This window comes from Tamandua tetradactyla, chromosome 5 (genome assembly GCF_023851605.1).
Source record: "Tamandua tetradactyla isolate mTamTet1 chromosome 5, mTamTet1.pri, whole genome shotgun sequence".
Lineage (NCBI taxonomy): Eukaryota > Metazoa > Chordata > Mammalia > Pilosa > Myrmecophagidae > Tamandua > Tamandua tetradactyla.
In genome coordinates this window covers 153,968,838-153,988,182 of record NC_135331.1, presented here as the reverse complement: position 1 = coordinate 153,988,182, position 19,345 = coordinate 153,968,838, and the positions used below count along the sequence as shown (strand labels likewise).

At 38.5% G+C, this 19,345-nt stretch overlaps 1 long non-coding RNA gene and 1 pseudogene across 1 annotated transcript in view; one reads left to right on the top strand and one right to left on the bottom strand.

Moving 5' to 3' along the window:
• The first annotated feature begins 353 nt into the window (after positions 1-353).
• LOC143684974 (uncharacterized) overlaps positions 354-19,345 on the top strand; it is a 74,306-nt gene continuing 55,314 nt past the window's right edge. The window contains exons 1-2 of the long non-coding RNA XR_013176296.1: positions 354-453; positions 18,325-18,375. This is a non-coding gene — a long non-coding RNA (uncharacterized LOC143684974). The remainder of the gene's footprint in view (positions 454-18,324; positions 18,376-19,345) is intronic.
• Positions 11,244-12,754, bottom strand: LOC143682394 (thymidylate synthase pseudogene; annotated as a pseudogene).

Genomic DNA, 19,345 nt, shown 5'->3' with positions numbered 1-19,345 from the left:
GGCCAGGGGATAAAAAACTAACCAGTGGGAGGGCTATGATGGCTCAGCAGGCAGAGTTCTCGCCTGCCATGCTGGAGACCCGGGTTTGATTCCTGGAGCCTGCCCATGCCAAAAAAAAAAAAAAAAAAAAAAAAGAAAACTAAAACTTACCAATATTTTGAACAGAGAAAATTTATTAAAAGAAATGTTAACTTGCTAAATGGTGGTCAACTACTAAAAGGATAGAAAGGAATTCCAAGACATAAAAGAAAGAGCAGTAGCAATAGTGGCAACCACTACTTGGCATGAGGAAATGAGACAATGTTAGAACTCAGAAGCTTAGATTAGAACTTAGAAGTTTAGGAGGGAGTCCTACAAGACTGAACTTCATGACTGTGAGGAGAGAGCATGCGTGCTGCAAGAATGATCTGCCTACCACAGTAAAAACAGCCTTACCGCAGGCTACTTTCCACGGTACCTTGAGAACTACTGGCATTGTGGTAAAAGCTGATAGGATCCACTTCATTCTCATCCATTCTCTGTCACATAGAGAACAAAATAAGGGAAATGAAAGTCTATTCTTCCAACTCCAGCTTTGCTAATTCCCTCTAACACTCTCAGTTGGCAGAGTCTAATTGTGAGCTGGTTGGCAAAGGAGAAATATAGTTTACAGAGTCCAACTCCAATATAACAAAGTAAGGCAAAAAAAAGGGTGGGTTTGAAGCTGAGGTAATAAATTAATAACTGGTACTGTACACCTTTTTTACTATTCAGCAACCATAGATGCCCTTCTACAGAATACGAACTGCCATACAACAGCAATTTTATGTTTCCACCTAACAAGATGCCCCTATACTTTGTACAAGTGAAGCAGCTCACACTCTCACTCCCAAATGAATCTGTCTCATTATTGAATCCATTGCTGGGTTATATTAACTGCACCTTGAATTTAGTCATAGTCCTAGTGAATATTTTGCTATCTAAAGACTGAATTGTAGAGTTAATCTTTGACAAATGCATAAAAAATAATAAAGGAAGAAGAGAGAAGAAGAAAATAATGTACAAAAATAAATAAATATACACAATAAGCAAGGGGAGAATTTGCCAAGTTACCACAGTACTTATTTTGGAAGTTGGTCATAAGGCCGTTCTTGATATTTATGGCTTCTTTCTTCCACTATCCATTCCATATTTCCTTTACCCTTAGCCGAAGCCATAGCTGGTTGGAGTTCTTCACAGGTGAGGTGACTCAAACCTTCATTCTAGAAGGGTTAGAATCCTCAATGGTCCTGTCTTTATGTGATTGCTATAGTTTTTCCTTAAGTTTTACTAGCGTCAATGGAAGTACTCAGAGGTGCCTCAGAGAATCATTTGAGTTCAGTCATATGCTTCCTTTCTCTCATTGTTTAACAGCAATGCAATTTCCCATGTTAATTTAGTTCAATCACTTTAGCCATTAGAGTAATTTTCCTTTCTGTTTGTTGCTTCAGTGGTATAAAAAAAACCCAAATGGCCAAGTAGAAATCCCAACTTTAAATTCAGTGGATCAGTTTTGTGTCCCAAGTGGAAAGATTTCCCCAAGCCAGCAGTGCTCAAAGTTGTGAGGATGGGAAACAAAATTCTGGGAGTGGTTTATTAGATATAAAAGTGAGAAGAGGCACTCACACTTCTGTTGTTTAGTTCTCAGACCATATACCCTGGCAGTGGGGAGAAAACATCACATAATGTTCTCCTGCAAGGCAAATAGGGTGTGATCTCCCAACTGGAGGTATAGCTGTATCTTCAATAAGCCAATCCATTGTTCTTTTATTCCAGCCACATCTGAATTATGTAAGATCAGTTAATTTCTTTGGGCATGAACCTATGACAATATTTTGTTTATTGTGAAATAATTTATTTGATTTAAAACATTGCTTTATGGTATGCCATGATGGTGGATAAGGTGTCCTGTGAGTCAACATATGGTGGTGGTGGCAGAAGCATTATGGGCAGAAAAAGCAAATCCATACTCAGAATTTTTATCTATTCCAGTGAGGATGAATCTTTGCCTCACTATCATGGAAAGCGTTCAGTGTAGTCAATTTACCAACAGGTGGCTGGCTGTTCCTTCCAGAGAATGAGAGTGTGATGACCTGAAGCTTTTACATACCCCAGAAAAGATAATGTTCTTAAAGCTAATCCATTCCTGTGGTGTAAACTTACTGCAAATGGGATCTTTGATTAGTTTATTTCAGTTGAGGCATGCCTCAGATCATAATTCTCTTACTGGAGCCCTTTAGAAGAGCATACAATAGAGAAAAAGCCCAGTAGCTGAGAGAAAGAGAAACACACAGATCTCAGAAACCCACAGACAGAGCAGCCAGAAGCTGAAAGCAATGAAACCTGGGAAAGAAGAACCAGTAGATACCATGTACCTTCCCATATGACAGAAGAATCCTGGGTCGCTAGCAGGTTTTCTTCAGGAAGAAGGTATTGTTCTATTGATGCCTTGATTTGGACATTCTAACAGCCTAAGTCTGTAAGCTAATAAATGCCCATTGTTAAAAACCAGTCTTTCTGGTATATTGCATTTCGTTAGCTTTAGCAAACTAAAACAGATGCTAATTGGGAGCTCAGTGTTGGTCTCTGTTGCTGTTCATTTAAGCATTCAGCAATGGTGGTAGCCAGGTCATCTTTAGTAAGGAGATGTTGAACCCATGCATTGCCTCTATTCCAGCCAGTATGGCCACTTTGTTCATAGGTCATTAAGCAAGCTTTAGGGTCTCTGGGGAAAGGAGCTGATTGACAGAACATGTCATTTTTTTTTCCCACCTGATGATTAAGATCCTCTTCTGTAGTGGATGCCTTTTTTGTGTCTATACATGACACTTGGATATCTTTACACTGTGTCTATTCTGACAGATCTGTCCACACAACACTTTCCTAAAATTTCTTTATGCTAATATTCCATTCAAGTTTTTTCCAGTCCTCAATGGTCAAGCTAAACAATTAGCAACCACCTATTTACCAGAGTAGAATTGTGCATCTGGCTTTCTCTCAGTTTAATAAAGTGGGCCACCAAATGTAATGCTCAAAGTTCTGTGAATTTTCCTTCACTGCTGTCCATAAAGTCCAGTGCAGTAGTGATTCACTTTTGAGTGGTGGTAGTCCATTATTTAGAATCATTATGAAACCAGGGTTGAATTTTTTCTCATTCAATGTGCTGGTTTGAAACTGTGTGTACCCTAGAAAAGACATGTTCTTTTAATCCAGTTTCATGGGGGCAGACCTATTTTGGGGTGGCACCTTTTGATTAGGTTGTTTCTATGGAGATGTGGGCTTTAATCTGCTTGCTGGAATCCCTTAAGAGAGAGACATTTGGAGACAGCTGAGCTGAGAGAAGCTAAGAGAAAGAAAATGCCCACAGAGACATTTTGGAGAGGAGGACCAGCAAACATCACCAAATGCTTTCCATGTGACAGAGGAAACTCAGATGCCAGCAGCCTTTCTCCTGAGCAGGTATCCTCTTGTTGGTGTCTTAATTTGAACATTTTCATGGCCTTGGAATTGTAACTTGTTACTTAATAAATCCCCTTTGTAAAAGCCAGTCCATTTCTAGTATATTGCATTCCGGCAGCTTTACCTAACCGAAACACTCTATCAGCTGGTCATATGGAGCTCCCTTGAGGTCATACGAAGCCATAGAAGAGACAATGAAGCAAAGTGTCAGTGACAAAGGAGACTTGAGCTTCCACCATACCTGCCTAGTCCCAGTCCTTTACATAGAATTTCCACTTGTTGAAAGATTGCTGCATTGTGTTTGAACTTCATGGTTCATGATGGTGAGCTCAGAGATTTTCAGTTCATGATGGGAAGCTCAGATCACATGTTCTTCTGATTTTCCACAGTTAACTATTTATTCTCTTCTGAGGCTCAATGACAAGCCAGAGTTGTTTTTCTAAAGTAGTATAGTTATTTGCCGAAGAAAGTATGGGTTTGCTTCAAAACCTTAGAGACCCGCTGTGTAATTCCCCTATGGGGCTTGCCAGAGGCTCTGGTACCATTTTTCACTTCAGGCACTTTGAGTGTTATTGGATATGCTGGGTCCTCAGAAGCCAGGAGAAGAGCAGCTTACACTGTGGGCTACAAGGATATCTTTTGTTCTGTTTCCCCCTTTATAATAAATGTATTTGGTTCTGAGAACCATACAGGTGGCTTGGTAGATGGTTTGAAATAACACACTGGAATGTGGCAAATAATTATTTTTTTTTCCCATGGTAGTCGTTATCTCATCTTGGAGAAGAGATCTTGACATGCTCCAGACCATTGGATCTCAATAAACTTCACTTATGTGGAATGCTTCTGACATTTTGTGGGGTTTATTTCCTAACCTTTCATTCATATATGACCTAATAAGGCATCTAAAATGCTTTATACTTCCTGATCGTCAGATACAATCAACATAATATCATCAATACAGCAGATAAGTGTGAAGTTTTATGGAATGTCAAGATGGTCAAGAAATCAGAAAACTTTATTATGACAGAGAACAAGTGAGATGACATAGTCCTGAGACAAGACTGTGAGATAAAAGCAAACAACTTCTGGTGTTCCTTGCAAATTTGTGTGCAGAAAGACGTTCGCCAAGTCAAAAATGGTGTAGACAAGTGTGAGGAGATGTGTTAATTTGCTCCAGTGAAAAAACACAACTGGGACAATAGCTACAAGTAGAGTCACCACCTGAATAAGGTCATGATAATCTACATGAGAACTCCAAGATGCGTCTGATTCTACACAGGACAAACAGGAAAGTTAATTAGGAATATTAAGTGTCCTCATCCTTACATCCTTCAAGGTTTTGTTCATGCTATTAGTTTCTGTAATTTTCCCATGGATATGATATTGCTTTTATTTATTCTCCTGGTAGAGGGGGAAGTTCCAGAGGCTTCCACTTAGCCTTTCTTTAATATAAGTGCTTACTCTATCAAAGAGCCAATGTGGGGATTCTGCCAATTGCCCAATATATCCATTCCAATTATACATTAAAGAATTGGTGATAAAATCACAGGGTGGGTCTGCAGACCAACTGGAACTATTGTATGTCAAACACAGCTTTATTTTCTAACCATCTCTTTACCATCATAAACCACCACTTGGACTGACAGAGTAACATTTGGGGCCTTAGGAATTAGTTTCATTCTGGAGCCAGTGTTTAGTAATCCCTGAAAATCTTTGCACAAGTCTTTACAAAATGGCCTTAGGTCCCTGTGGTGGTTAGATTCAGCAGTCAGCTTGGCCAGGTGAAGGCACCTAGTTCTGTTGCTGTGGATATGAGCCAATGGTACATGAACCTCATCTGTTGCTGATTACATCTGCAGTCAGCTAGGAGTGGTGCCTGCTGCAATGAATGATGTTTGACTTAATTGGCTGGTGCTTAAATGAGAGAGCGCAACGTAGCACAGCCCAAGTAGTTCAGCATACCTCATCTCAGCACTTGCAGCTCAGCCCAGGCCTTTGGAGATGCAGAAAGGAATCACCCTGTGGAAAGTTGTTGGAACCCAGAGGCCTGGAGAGAAGGCCAGCAGAGATCACCCTGTGCCTTCCCACGTAAGAAAAAACCTCAGTTGAAAGTTAGCTGCCTTTCCTCTGAAGAACTAACAAAATAAATCCCCTTTTATTAAAAGCCAATCTGTCTCTGGTGTGTTGCATTCTGGCAGCTAGCAAACTAGAATGGTCCCTTTGGGGAAAGTTTGGAGGAAATAAACAGTATATATTGTAGCAGTGCTTCAGATCTTTTTTCAAAGAGATCCAGCCTTCCCTTCAAACATGGGGCTCTGTGAACTGGCTTAGATCTGGAAACTGGATGAGGGGAAATAATTCTCCATTGTGGCAAGTTAAGTAAGATTTTTGGCCACAAAACCTGGAGGACTTTATTTTTCTGTTTATAAATCAAGTAGTATTCTGTAACTTGCCCATATATTTCATTCCTAGTACATTATGATTGATTAGACATCACTGTTCCAGTTTGCTAGCTATTGAAATGTGATATAACAGAAACAGAATGGCTTTTAACTGGGAATTTATTAAGTTGTAAGTTTACAGTTCTAAGGCCATGAAAATGTCTGAATTAAAGCGATTCTATAAAAGTGTCCAAATTCAGGCACCAAAAAGAGGTTACCTTCAGTCAAGAAAGATAGAATAAGTTCAGGGTTTCTCTCACAGTTGGAAAAGTACATGGTGAATATGGTGACATCTGTTTGCTGTCTCTCCCAGCTTCTTGTTTCATGGAGCTCCCCAGGGGGTATATTCCTTCATCTCCAAAGGTCTCTGGTTGTGTGGGCTCTCATGATTCTTGTGGCTCTCTCCAAAATGTTTCCTCTTTTGAATAAGTCCAGAAAACTAATCAAGACCCACCTGGAAGGGGTGGAGTCACATCACCCTCTAATCAAAGTTAATACCCACAATTCAATTCAAATCTCCATGGAGATAACTCAATCAAGTTTTCAAACTACAGTACTGAATAGGGATTACAAGGAATGGCTGCCTCCACAAGATGGATCAGGATTAAAACATGGCTTGTCTAGGGTACATAATCTTTTCAAACAAGCATGATCACCAAGATCCAAAATATTCTGCCCAGAACTAGGTCCCTTGTTGTTAACTTGTCCTTGACAGTTAAATGCTGCCATTTGGTCTCTGCTACTTTGGAATCTCATCATCTGCAGTATAATGAGGGCATCTACCTCATGGCAGTATCCCAAATGTTATGCCTGGCCTAGAAATGAGAGCAAACACAGATATTTTCAAAGATGGTTGTGTTCTCCTCGCTGATATAGTTTTCAATGCTTTAGTGAAGAGAGTGCCATCTGGGCCTTCTTGCAGGATGAGGTTGGGATATGTGTAGGTTATATGTGATAGATTAACTCCACCTTCCTAACTTCCTAAGACTTTTATTTCTTCCTTTCACATGAAGTCAGCTGGTAAAAATGAAATGTAGTTTTCAGGTCCACATCCTGCATCACAGAGTAGAGAAAAGATAGGTGAATTTGGTTCTGAGATGCAATAAATTAAGAGCTTGAGGTCAACCTGGTAACTTGCACAGATAACCAACTTGAAACTGAAATGAGTAAATCCAGTTCTAACTGAAAGAAACCATAGATTACTTCATTGTTATGAAGAGCTTTAACATTTGTGTAGAAAGAAGTTAAAAAAAAAGAAATTCAGGAATTAACTATTCAGTTTTGAAGTCATTTTCCTTATGTTGTAAAAACATACACTTAAAATAGTGACTAATATATATCACTAATTTATGGAGTTTCAGAGATGGGAAAATTTTTTTGGTTTGATGGTCCATCTTGTTATGTTTGAAGTGTCTGAGTTACATTATACCAAGAGTAGTCCACTGGATTCAAGCCAAAATCCTTGGTTTTGAAATGATATGCTCACATGGGGGTGGATTAAGGATCTAATGAGAGGTTGGTTAGGTCAAGTAAGATTTTATTAGTATTTAGCCAAAAATGCTATTTTTTATTGGGGAAGTATATCAAATCCTTTGGTTCTTGGCTTCCTTATTTGTGAAATGAACATTCTGAGGTCCAGAACCTTTCGGACTCCACACCTAAGAAAATAGCTGGTAGGATATCTTCACTTTAGGATTAGAAGAGCTATCTGTAGGAACAAAAAGAGTCAAAACTGCATTTCCATTTACTGGTTTTACCACTGAAGTGAGAAGGAGAATAACATTATTATTAAAATGATCTTTGTCATCAGCTTTTAATTCTGAGTATATGCGGATATACTAGTGTTATGGTTATGGATCAAGTTATTGTGGGTTGAGACTTTCAATTGTCATTTTTAAATGTATGAGAAAAAAAATACTCAACTCCCTTTTTTTTAGGTGTAAGTCATAACTGTTACACTTACGAATTTCTAGATTTTCAAACTTAACTATTGCCCACATCCATATTCATGATGCTGTATTTTATTTTTAAGTGCTGCCCACTAGACTTATTTCATAATGATCTTGTTAACACCCTGGCAAGCAGGGAACTTCTCATCTTTATGACTCAGAAATATTGGTGCTCATGGGTGTGTGTGTGGGGGGCAGGTAATGAGAAAAAGGAAGATGATATGGGAGGAAAGGAGTTCTGATATTAATGCTGAAGTATCAACATGAGAACATGACAGTGGTCAGACACGAATTAAACATTTGGGGAGATCAAAATGTACAAAATCCTATGGTGATTGGGGCATAAGCTGTTTAATTCACTATATTAAATTCCCATATTTATTTCAGAGTGGAAGAACATTTCTAACTCTGTTAGAGGTATAGTTCTCAAAGATCATTTAATGTCTTCAAAAGAATGAATTTTCCTCTTCATTCGAAAAGAAATAGATCTGGATAGGATCACTGAGGGATGGACAATCATGCCTTTTGATCCAGAACTTCAATTTTGATTACTTTATTTTCTACCATTTTTGTGAAAAGTGGAAATATTTTAATTTAACGATGAAAATTTAATAGCCACAATAGGAACTCAGCAAGAGAACTTGAGGCAAACCTATTTCATTTGTTAGTTTAATTGCTATTTCAGATGTCTAATCATCTTTCTTTTTTTTTTCTTTTTAAAATTCTGGCATCTGGGGTAGATGTGTGTGAACGTGTAAAAAAGAGGAAAAGGAGAAAATCTGGTTTTCAAAGTGAAAATCATATAGTTAGTTTTTTTTTTGAAATTCAATAACATTAATAACATACTTCTAAAAATGTATATTCAAATTGTTCAATAATGAAAATGTCAATTATATTACCAAATTGCTCATTAAATGTAAGAAATGAGGAGTTTGGACCATTCTTCCACTTTATGTTAAGCTTGACAGAATGGATACCATATGTAAATTATCTTTATGTGTTTGATAGAGGTGTATTCGGGAGCTAGCTGTTTTGCTGGATAGCCCTTAGAGTTACTCTATGGAGGAATTCTACTGGTTTCATTTTTTTGGGGGGGGTGCATGGTTGAGGAATTGAACCTGGGTCCCTGGCATGGAAGATGGGCATTCCAACCACTGAACTGCCCATCTACTGGTTCCATTTTGAGTCTGCAACTGTTAAACTCTTGAGAAAATAAAGGGATAAAAACATAGGTGGTGTTAGTTTGGAAGCTGCCAGAATACGCAATACTAGAAATGGAAAGGCTTTTAAAGAGGGGAATTTATTAAGTTGCAAGCTTATAGTTCTAAGGCCATGAAAATGTACAAATTAAGGCATCAACAAGAAGTTACCTTCACTTAAGGAAGGCCTTTATGAAGTTCAGGGCTTTTCTCTCAGCCGGAAGGGCACATGGTGAAGTCTGCTAGCTTTCTCTCCCAGCTTCTTGTTTCATGGAGCTTCCCCGGAAGTGTTTTCCTTCTTCATCTCCAAAAATCTCTGGTTAGGTGGGCTCTCGTGGTTCTAAAGGTGGGCTCTCGTGGTTCTAAAGCTTTTTCCAAAATGGTTCCCTCTTAAAGGGCTCCAGTAAGCAGCCCCACCTTCAATGGGTGGAGACACATCTCCATGAAGACCATCTAATCAAACGTTATCACCCACAATATTGAATGAAGATTAAAGGACATGGCTTTTCTGGGGTACACCACAGATTCAAACTGGCACAATGGGGTAATAGCTTCTCATTTTCGATATTTCTCATTTAAAGTAGCTCTTATTCCTACAGAGGTAAATTAAAACATATCATACCCTTATTTATTCTACTTATCATTTTCTTGATTGAGCTAAAAAGAATTTCACAGAAATGCAATGCTTTGGTAGCCTGCAGAGATAGAGCTGTCCCAGTAATATCTCTGTATTAGATGAGAGAGAGTTTATAACTGACAAAATGAATTAGTGTATCTAAAATCCAAATGTGTTTTATTTTTACCCTGTCCCTGCCTTCAGAAATAATTATCACATTATTATTGTTTAACTTTCTGTCTATAACATTGTAGGCTGAGACCATTCTGCATGTATATATGGTTTTACATTGTTTTCATAGCAGGTAATATTATGTTTGGCCCATGGTAAATGCTATGAATGTGTGAATGAATGAATGAATGAATGAACCATTTTGTGATCTGTTACTAAACCAATGCACTATTAAATCAAGGCAAAAATTTCATGTAATAGAAACTAAAGCCCATAGTGGGAATAATCAAAAGAACTATTTCCAAACAAGAATCAATGGTTGAATAATAATATTAAACTTATTGGGAATTTCTAAAGTTTAGTTACTCAATCAGTTGTTCTTTGAAAAGCATTTTTTACAAACCTATTGGGCGGTGCGATGGTCACTCAGTGGCAAGAATTCTCACCTACTGAGCCAGAGACCCAGGTTCGATTCCTGGAGCCTACCCATGTGAGAAAAAACAAACAAATAAACCTATTATGTGTTAGTTATTGGATTGAACTTTAGGACAGTTTTTCCAAAAAGAAAAGCATCTCTAGTGGTGCTTTTGAAATTTATAGGATTTTTTTTGTTGTCACATCATGATATTTAGTAGTCAAGAGTCAAGTATTCTACACATCTTGCAATTTGTAGAGCTGTCCTTCACAATGAAGAATTGTTCTAGGTTCCATAAGATTTTGCAGTATTTTTCTAGTAATTTATGTAATATATTTCATTCAGTATAAGATACCATTGATTTTAAGATGCACCATTATTTTATGTAGAACTGAAAAGGAAGAAATGCAAATTTTCATGTAGTAGCAAGCACTTGACTTACTCAGCTTCTGTTCTGCCTGAGCATTTATATATTGATATATAAACTCATTTATTGTAAATTACTTCCTTTTATTTCTCCTTTATACTATAAGGGGTGCATTTTTTGGATTTCTTTTGAATACAGAATACTTCTTTATTATAAATATAGCAATATATTAAAAAGTAATTTCAAATACTCATAACCACCTTATGTATTATGAATGATAATGTTTATATCCTGACAGTGATAGTGTTTATAAATACTTGAAATTCACTGACCTTCACACAGATATAGGTTTGAAGTGCATGCACATGCTTTTATTATTGTATATACACATTTAACCTTCTGATTATACTCATAGACTTAGAATTTTCATACATTCTTAATGAGTTAGCTGAGTTCAAGGCCTTTTTTTTTTTATTGAAAACTTTTATACTAAAGGAATTATCCCCAAAGGAAACGGTTTGAAACAACACATAGTAACTGATAGGATACTGATGGTGTTTTGGCCTAGCTCCTTTTGCATTTAGAGCAGCCACCTCGCTCTCCCCTCAAAAACCTTTTCATGTAGGTGTCTAGAGCAATCCCCAAAGACTGACAATATCCTTGAAACAAGCCTCCTTCAAAGATAACTTAGTCAGCCATTTCCATTTTAATAGTCAGATGAGAAATGTAGCCTTCAGTCTGAAAATCTTGAGCTCTGAAGTCATTAATTATCTTAACTTTTTGAAGATTTGAGCTTGGGGAAAGGTCTATTTAATATTCAGTGGCTCAGTGTGATTTACATGGACATGAGCATCTCCAAAAATATGTACAAAGACCCTTGGCTTCAGGCCTGTGATGCAGAAGATCATGGACATGATCTTGAAGGCACCGGGTACTGATATTTCCCAACTCCCAGTCAGTTCACCACTTACCATGTAGAACTGGCAAGGGGCATGATACAGAGACAGTGCCATCAAGGGAAGAACTTTCAGATTCCAAGCACACGTGATGATTCTTCTTTCACGGGAGTTGTTTTTTATTGTGTCAATAACCTATAGCATTTTGTCTATTCCTTGTCCCGAAATGCTTGAATTGATCTTTCTACATTCTGTCCCAAAATGCCTCCACCGAAATCCATAATCTCATTGTAAACCTTTCACCTGATCAGGAATTCCAGATGGTTCAAAAAAGTCTTGGGAACATTTGGAATCCCAGGTAGTTGCTCCCTTGGAAGACAGTACTTTGGATGAGGGCTGGGGTATCCCTTGATAAAGCACAGGAGTTCCTTGAAAATAGCCTTCTATAGTATGTGATTTGTTATTAGCAAAAAACACTCCACTCTTAGACTGTACGGTGTCTGCACGCTGAACAGGGTACAGGCGCCTTCTTTCCTGAAGCCATAGTGGTCTTGTAGCTAGCCCTGGAGATGCAGCTCCAGTTCTGGGTCCCAACAAGTGGTTGCCCCAAGTCCATGCTCTGTTCTTACCCATAGAGTGGCAACTCAGAGCTAGAATTGGGCAGGGTGTGGCATGGCCAGGTGACTGACCTATTAATAGTTTACATATGTGTTTATGTAGGTTACATTAAATATGCATTTTATTGCAGGATGGTGAAGAGACTAAATATACTTATTAACAAGCTGATTTATCTGATAAATTGAGAACTGAACAGAGATACAGTATTCCTGCTCTTCAGCAGCCCCATAGTCTCCCTGAAGAGATGAAAATAAGCAAAATTGCAGCAAAATGGAAAAACTTCTGTGATGGTGGCAAGCACATGGCTCCATAAAAGCGACAGAAACAAGTACATGGCTCCATAAAAGCAACAGAAAGACACTTTCACAGGGAAAGCCAGGCAGGGCTTCCTAGAGGATGGGATTTTTTTTGAGCTGAGGCTTGAAGAATAAGTTGGAGTTACCCAGCTGATTTGAGGCAATTCCAGATAGACGGAACAAAGGTGTGGAGGCATCAATCAGCACAGCATGAAGGTCTACAGATGGTTCAGGACGTTGGTTCAAAGCAAACAGCAGTGAAAGTCGAGGCTGGGCTTCCCTTTGAAGATGGCCCACTCCCAATAGCATTTATGGTTTCTTCCTCCTGAGATCCATTAAAACAGAATAAAACGTATCCATCAGCCCCCATAAGGATAAATCCACAGAGGAAAAGAAAATGAGAAAGAGGACATTTAGTGGATGAAAGATTGTTACATTTTGTGAATTTAGTTAGTTAATAGGAGCAAGAATGACATTTAAAATATTAAAAAATAAGTATGGCACAGGGTCCAAGTAATCAAAAAAGAGCTGCCAGCTATAGAGCTCGAGCAGGTTTTGGCAGCTCTCTGCCGGATCAGTTTGGTACTGTATAGTCTTTGTGGCCCCTTTGTTTCTCTCTCTCTAGGCCTGCTCTCCACCCAACCCTTAGGGCTGAGGGCACTCCTTCCCTTGTTTTTTTAACTTATTGTTTTGTTCAGCTAATGGGAAGCACCAGGAGGGGTGAGGTTATTTATTCCATAGGCTCCTATAGCTGTATCTCTAATTGGTGTGATGACTATTCCCTTTCTTTGCCTCCTTAGGCAAAGCAGTCTTGATGGCCTTGAGGTCCTGTACTTAGACATGTTGGTTTCCCTTAACTCTGTCTACACCTTTGTAAATGATCTCTTCATTAAACTCTTCAATGATCCCATTTTCAAAGTGCCATCTGTTCCTTGTGAAGAAGTGTGTGTGTGTGTGTGTGTGCGTGTTCACAGATGCATATGCGTGGGAGTGAAGAGTAGGGTGGTACAAGGGATGAAACTTCCCAGGGAGAGGATGAGGGGGCAACAGGGCACTCAAGAGGTTTGAGATGATGGCTGACAACTTACAGGCACAAGAGTATTTCTGTTATTTGAAAACCTGACATGGCTAAACTGGTGGATGCCTGCTGAGTATCAGCACTGGTTAGAATAAAGTTTACAAACTTAGCAGAGCAGAGAGCTCTACAGGAGAGAAAGGGGCTTATTTCTCTCCTCAAATGCAAAAAGGATCAGGACTCAGGGTTGTTGTAGACCTTAGAGTATAGGAAGTAAAGTACAAAACTGAAAAGGGTGCAAACAAAGGATTTGATAGATATCTATATGTGGAACTCAAACCTTACCTGCTGTTTTGGGCCCTGTGTACACTGAATCTAATTTGATGCATGGTCCCTGGGTGGGATCCCAGAACAGAAAAGAGGCGTTGGGTAAAAAATAAGGAAATCTAAATAGACTATGGACTTTAAATGATAACAATGTATCAGTATTGTTTCATTCATTGTAATAATCATAGTAATAAAAGATGTTAATAATAAGGAAAACCAGATGTAGGGTATATTAGAACTTCATTCTGTTTTCATGATTTTTCTAAACTGATCTCTAAAATGGTTTTAAAATAAAACTTTATTTCAAAAACTAAAAAAAAAAAAAGTTAGGTGCATCGCTCTCAGGCAAGTGTAATTTATTTCGCCATAGAAATTGAGCAGGAAACACCTGAGATTTAGGGCAATGCAGGGGTATTAACTGATAGGCTTCATTCAAGGAAGGTTGAGCTCTAGGACCTTGAACCTATCCAGCCTACATCATTATAATTCTAGGCAGGAGGCTGGAGAATTCTTCTCTGGAGACCAGAAAGGCACCAGAGGAATGTCCTTCCTATGCTGATGGTTAGTAGTCCACTAGTGAAAATGTGGCTCCCAGCCAGCCACCCCGAAGTAAAATATGTCATTGACTCGTCTTACACAGAGAGCTAGCAATCAGCCTTTAAAGCTTCATCTTTAACATGTACTAACAACCAAACATCTCTAGAAAGAAGAGTAAATGAAAAAGAGAGGCAAAATAGACATATAGGAAAAGTAACCAGAAGAAGTAGGAACAATATCTAAATCAGAAACAATAAACACAAGTTGTCTCTGGGAAGAAGGACTAAGGGCTTCCTGAAGAGACAAAGCAAGCAACTATTATTTTCCATTATAAATTTCAGTACTAAAAGGTTGAATATGAAATTACTCCTTTTGTAGACCACAATTAGTTGAATAGCAGCAATACCATATGATTCAATTCAATAGACTTTTTACTCAGATGCATCTATTACTATGATAGAAAAAAACTGTCAACACAAAGATAAGCCTTGGCAATTAGACTGGAATCCAATCTTGAACCTTGCATTCTCTGGTAAGAAATTTGTAATTTAATGCTTTCAGATTGGTATTTAGGCAATAACTCACACAGTTATAAGAATAGATCTGAAGGGGTGAGAATCTGTAGTTATACTAAGCAATCAATAAAGAATCTTTAATAGTAATCAAGTGACAGACAAAGTCTAAGGTAAAGTCATTGTAGAGGACGAGACGAGAGTTATGAGATGGCTAGATCTGATAGAGCTCACCAGAAGAGAGTGGGAGATGGGAGAGACAATACCAATAAGTGGTTAAGACCCTGTCTCTGACGTCCCATAGGCCTGAGTCCGTTACTCCATATTAGGGCATAGTAAGGTTTCATAATGGCTCTGTGGTTCCCTTAACATTGGTAAAATGGAGATCATAATACTACCTTTTTCTAAGTCATGGTGAATACTACATGCAAGAAACACATCTGAAAACCTAGCAAATTGCCTGGTACAGAGTTATTGTTGAATACATTTTACCTACTATTATTACTATAGACCGATACCAATCATAGAGAAGAAATGCAGGAGAAGAAAGTCTAGGGGCGTGGGAAGTTATTAAACTCTATTCTAAAATGTGACATTTGAAGTACTAGATATCCAAGTGAATCTGTGCAGTAAAGAACATTAACAGGAGAGAAGTTGGGCTACTGAAAGGAGTTATTGATATCCAGGTGGAAATAAAAAATATTGGAATGAATTAGTTCTAACTTTAAGAGAAGTGTGTAGAGAAAGGAGAGAAGAGGGCCAGAGGAGCAAAAAGAAAGCAGGAACACCAGTATTTAAAGGATGGGGGGTACCCAAAGGAAATTAAGGAGGATAAGTCAGAGATCTGAGAGTAAAACAAGCAGGGAACATAGGGAAGAATCTATTTTAAAGAGAGTTTCAAAGTGTTCAAACAAGGCGAGGATATAGACACACCCGTTGGCTTTAGCGACTAAGGGGCCAACAGCAACTTTAGTGGTCCGAGGACTGCAGGAGCCTCAGGGCAGGAAGCAGATGTGCTGCCAAACACGAAGAAAGCACACTGAGTCCCTGGACGTGGACTACTCTTTTTAGAATCTTGTCTAGAAAGAGAGAACAAGGAGAGATCTGACAATATTTACACATGAAAAAGAAGAGACTCAGGAAGAAGGAAAAAATATAGGTGAGAGAATACACATGAGGGATGAGGGTCCCTGAGGAACTGTTCTCCTCTGACTTTGTTATTTTTGTCTTTTCAGATAAGTAGGATTTGTGAATCCAAAAGGATAAATGATCTTGGCACTTACTTACAAATGATTTGTTTTAAAGCTCCCACGGGAGAGTGCTTTTTGTTCTGTTATATATTCTTTTCTGTATGCTTTCTTTAAAGACATAACATTTGAGCAGAACACTGAAGGAGAAATCAATCTACAATGATAGCACGTCTAGGGATTATCTTTATGCCCAAACAGAAATAGCTCTTTTTGATAGCTTTCCCTATGACCTGCCACCTCTAGAAGAGTAGGGAAGTGTTGTGCCTCAGTGCCAGCCAGCCAAGCTGTTTCTGTTTTAACTTCTCCAAAAAGGTAACTGAGTGAGCTCATCTGTCTAGAAAGGCAGTTGATTGTGTTTGTGTGTGTTTTAGAGATTCCTGGACATTGATACAAAAGTCATAATTTCAGAGATATTTTTTAAACTCGTAACAAAAACAATCATAAATTATAGAATAAAATGTGGTATTTTATATCAGAATGTGTTGAATTTTTCTTATAGTCAGAAGTAAATGCACGTAGCCCCAGAAGCTGACCTTGGTGCTGTGGTCCGTGGCTTCTGCAGCCCTGTTTGTTTGGCACTATAAATAGAAGCAGTGCAAGTGGGAGAAATGACAGCAGTGACTGAGAGATCCCAGGAAATGGGCAGCCGGTAAAAGCAAGGATGAGAAATGGATGGCTATTGCGCCAGTCTGAATCTGTGGTGGACCCCAGAAAAGCCATGCCCTTCAATCCTCATTCAGTATTCCTGGGTGGAAGCATTTTGATTGTTTCCATGAAGATGTGACCTGCCCAATTGTGGGTGGTAACTTTTGATGAGATGATTTCCATGGAGGTGTGTCTCCACCCACGGAAGGTGGAGTTGTTTGCTGGAATCCTTTAAAAGAGGAAACATTTTGGAGAGAGCCCCTTTTTGGTAGAGCCCTGTGAAAGCCAGCAGACGCTGCCATGTTCGCCATGTGCCCTTCCAGTTGAGAGAGAAACGTTGGATGTCATTGGCCTTCTTGAACCAAGGTATCTTTCCCTGGATGCCTTTGATGGGACATTTCTATGGATGTGTTTTAATTGAGACATTTTCTCGGCCTTGGAACTGTAAATGAGCAACTTATTAAATCCCCCTTGTTAAAAGCCATTCCGTTTCTGGTATATTGCATTCCAGCAGCTAGCAAACTAGAACAGTTATTCTTAATTATTTAAAATAGATTTTCGATGCTGCTTAATATTTAAAGGAAGGTTATTTTTTCCTTTCATTTGTTCTTTTATTTTTAACTTATTTTTAAATAATTTAAAACTTATAGGATAGTTGAAAAAAAATACAGAGAACCCCAACGTACCCCAATCCCACTCCTAGACACCCAGATCCACCAATTTTAACATTTTTTCACCTTTGCCAAATCATCCTATCATTTATATCTAGCCATCTATCTATCTATTTATTTATCTATCTAGTTTCTGAACATGTAAGAGCAGGTTGTATATATAATACTCCTTGAACACATGACAGTTCCATGTACATTCCTTACAAACAAGGATATTCAACATACACAATCACATGAAGTGCAGTTATCAAGTTCGAGAAATTTAACATTGATGTAAAGCTTGCAGTCTATTTTCCAATTTTGTCTTATGTCCTAATAATGTCTTTTTGAGCCTTTTCTCCTTCATTCTTAGATCCTATCCATTATCACGTATTGCATTTCATTCTCAATATCTCTTTAGTTTTTCTTCTCTTTTTCTTTCTCTCTCTCTCTCTCCCTCCCTCCCTCCTTCCTTCCTTCCTTTCTTTTTCTTTTTATTGTGGAAACATGTACACGACACAAATCTTCCCATCTTAACCCATCCCGAGCATAATATTCTGTGGAATTGATCACATCTCCACTGTTGTAGTACCCTCACCACCATCCATTACTAGAAATTTCCCTTCACACCAAGCAGAAAAGCTACAGTCATTTTGCATTAACTCTCCATTACCTCTCCCCCACCCCCAATTTGGTAACCTGTACTCTACTTCGTACTTCTATGAGTTTGCATATTCTCTGATATTTTCATATTTAAGATCTAAAATCTATAACAATCTCATTTGCTTTGATACCAACTTAACTTTAGTGGTATATACCATTGTGTTCCTATACCCCTTCTGTCCCCCCACCTTTATGTAGTTCTTATTACAAATTACATGTTTATACATTATGAGTCCCAAACCACTGATTCATTATTACATTTTGTGTATTTACCTTTTAGACTTTGTGAGAAGTAAAAAGTGGAGTTATAAACCAAAATACAGCAGTACTGGTACGTATATTTATCCGTAAGTAATTACCAGGGGTCTTTATTTTTTCATATGCCTTTAGTCCATTGTCTAGTGTCCTTTCTTTCAACCTGCAGAAAACTCTCTTTAGCCTATCTTTTAGGGGCTATTTAGTGGTGACAAAGTCCTTCAGTGTTTGTTTGTCTTTCATTTTTGAAAGACACTTTTGCCGTAGATAGAATTCTTGGTTGGCAGTTTTTTACTTTCAGCACCTTAAGTAAATGTCTTGCCACTGCCTTTTTTTTTTTTAAGCGTGGGCAGGCACCGGAAATCGAACCTGGGTCTCTGGCGTGGCAGGTGAGAATTCTGCCACTGAGCCACCACTGCACCACCCTGGCACGTAATCTTATTAAGGGTCCCTTGTATATGACAGATTGCTTCTCTCTTATGGTTTTCAGAATTCTCTCTTTATCTTTGTCATTTTACAATTTGATTATAACATGGCATGGTGTAGGTCTATTTGTGTTTATCCTGTTTGGAATTCACTGAGCGTTTTGGATGTGTATATTCATGGCTTTCATTAAATTTGGGAAGTTTTCAGCCATTATATCTTTCAATATTAGCTCTGCTCCTCTCTTTCTTCTCTGGGATTCCCACAATGTGTATATTGGTATACGTTATGGTGTCCTGTAGGTGCTACAGGCTCTGTTCATTTTTCTTCCTTCTGCTTCACTTATTTTTTTATTCAGCAAAAGTAATTATTGAGCACTTAAAAGTGCCAGGCACTGGGTTTGGTGGTAAATTTATAACCAATGACCTCCTTTGGTTCCCGGGCATGGAATGCTCCTCCAGATGGGCACATGGCTGACACCATATTGCCAGGACTCAGCTTCACTGTAATTTCCCTAGGATCCTTCCTGGATCCACAAAATCATGGGCTATAGAGCCTTCCATGACCCAGACTCTGCCTTCATCTCCAATCTTGTCTTCTGCCCCCCTTCCTTGTTCAGCACA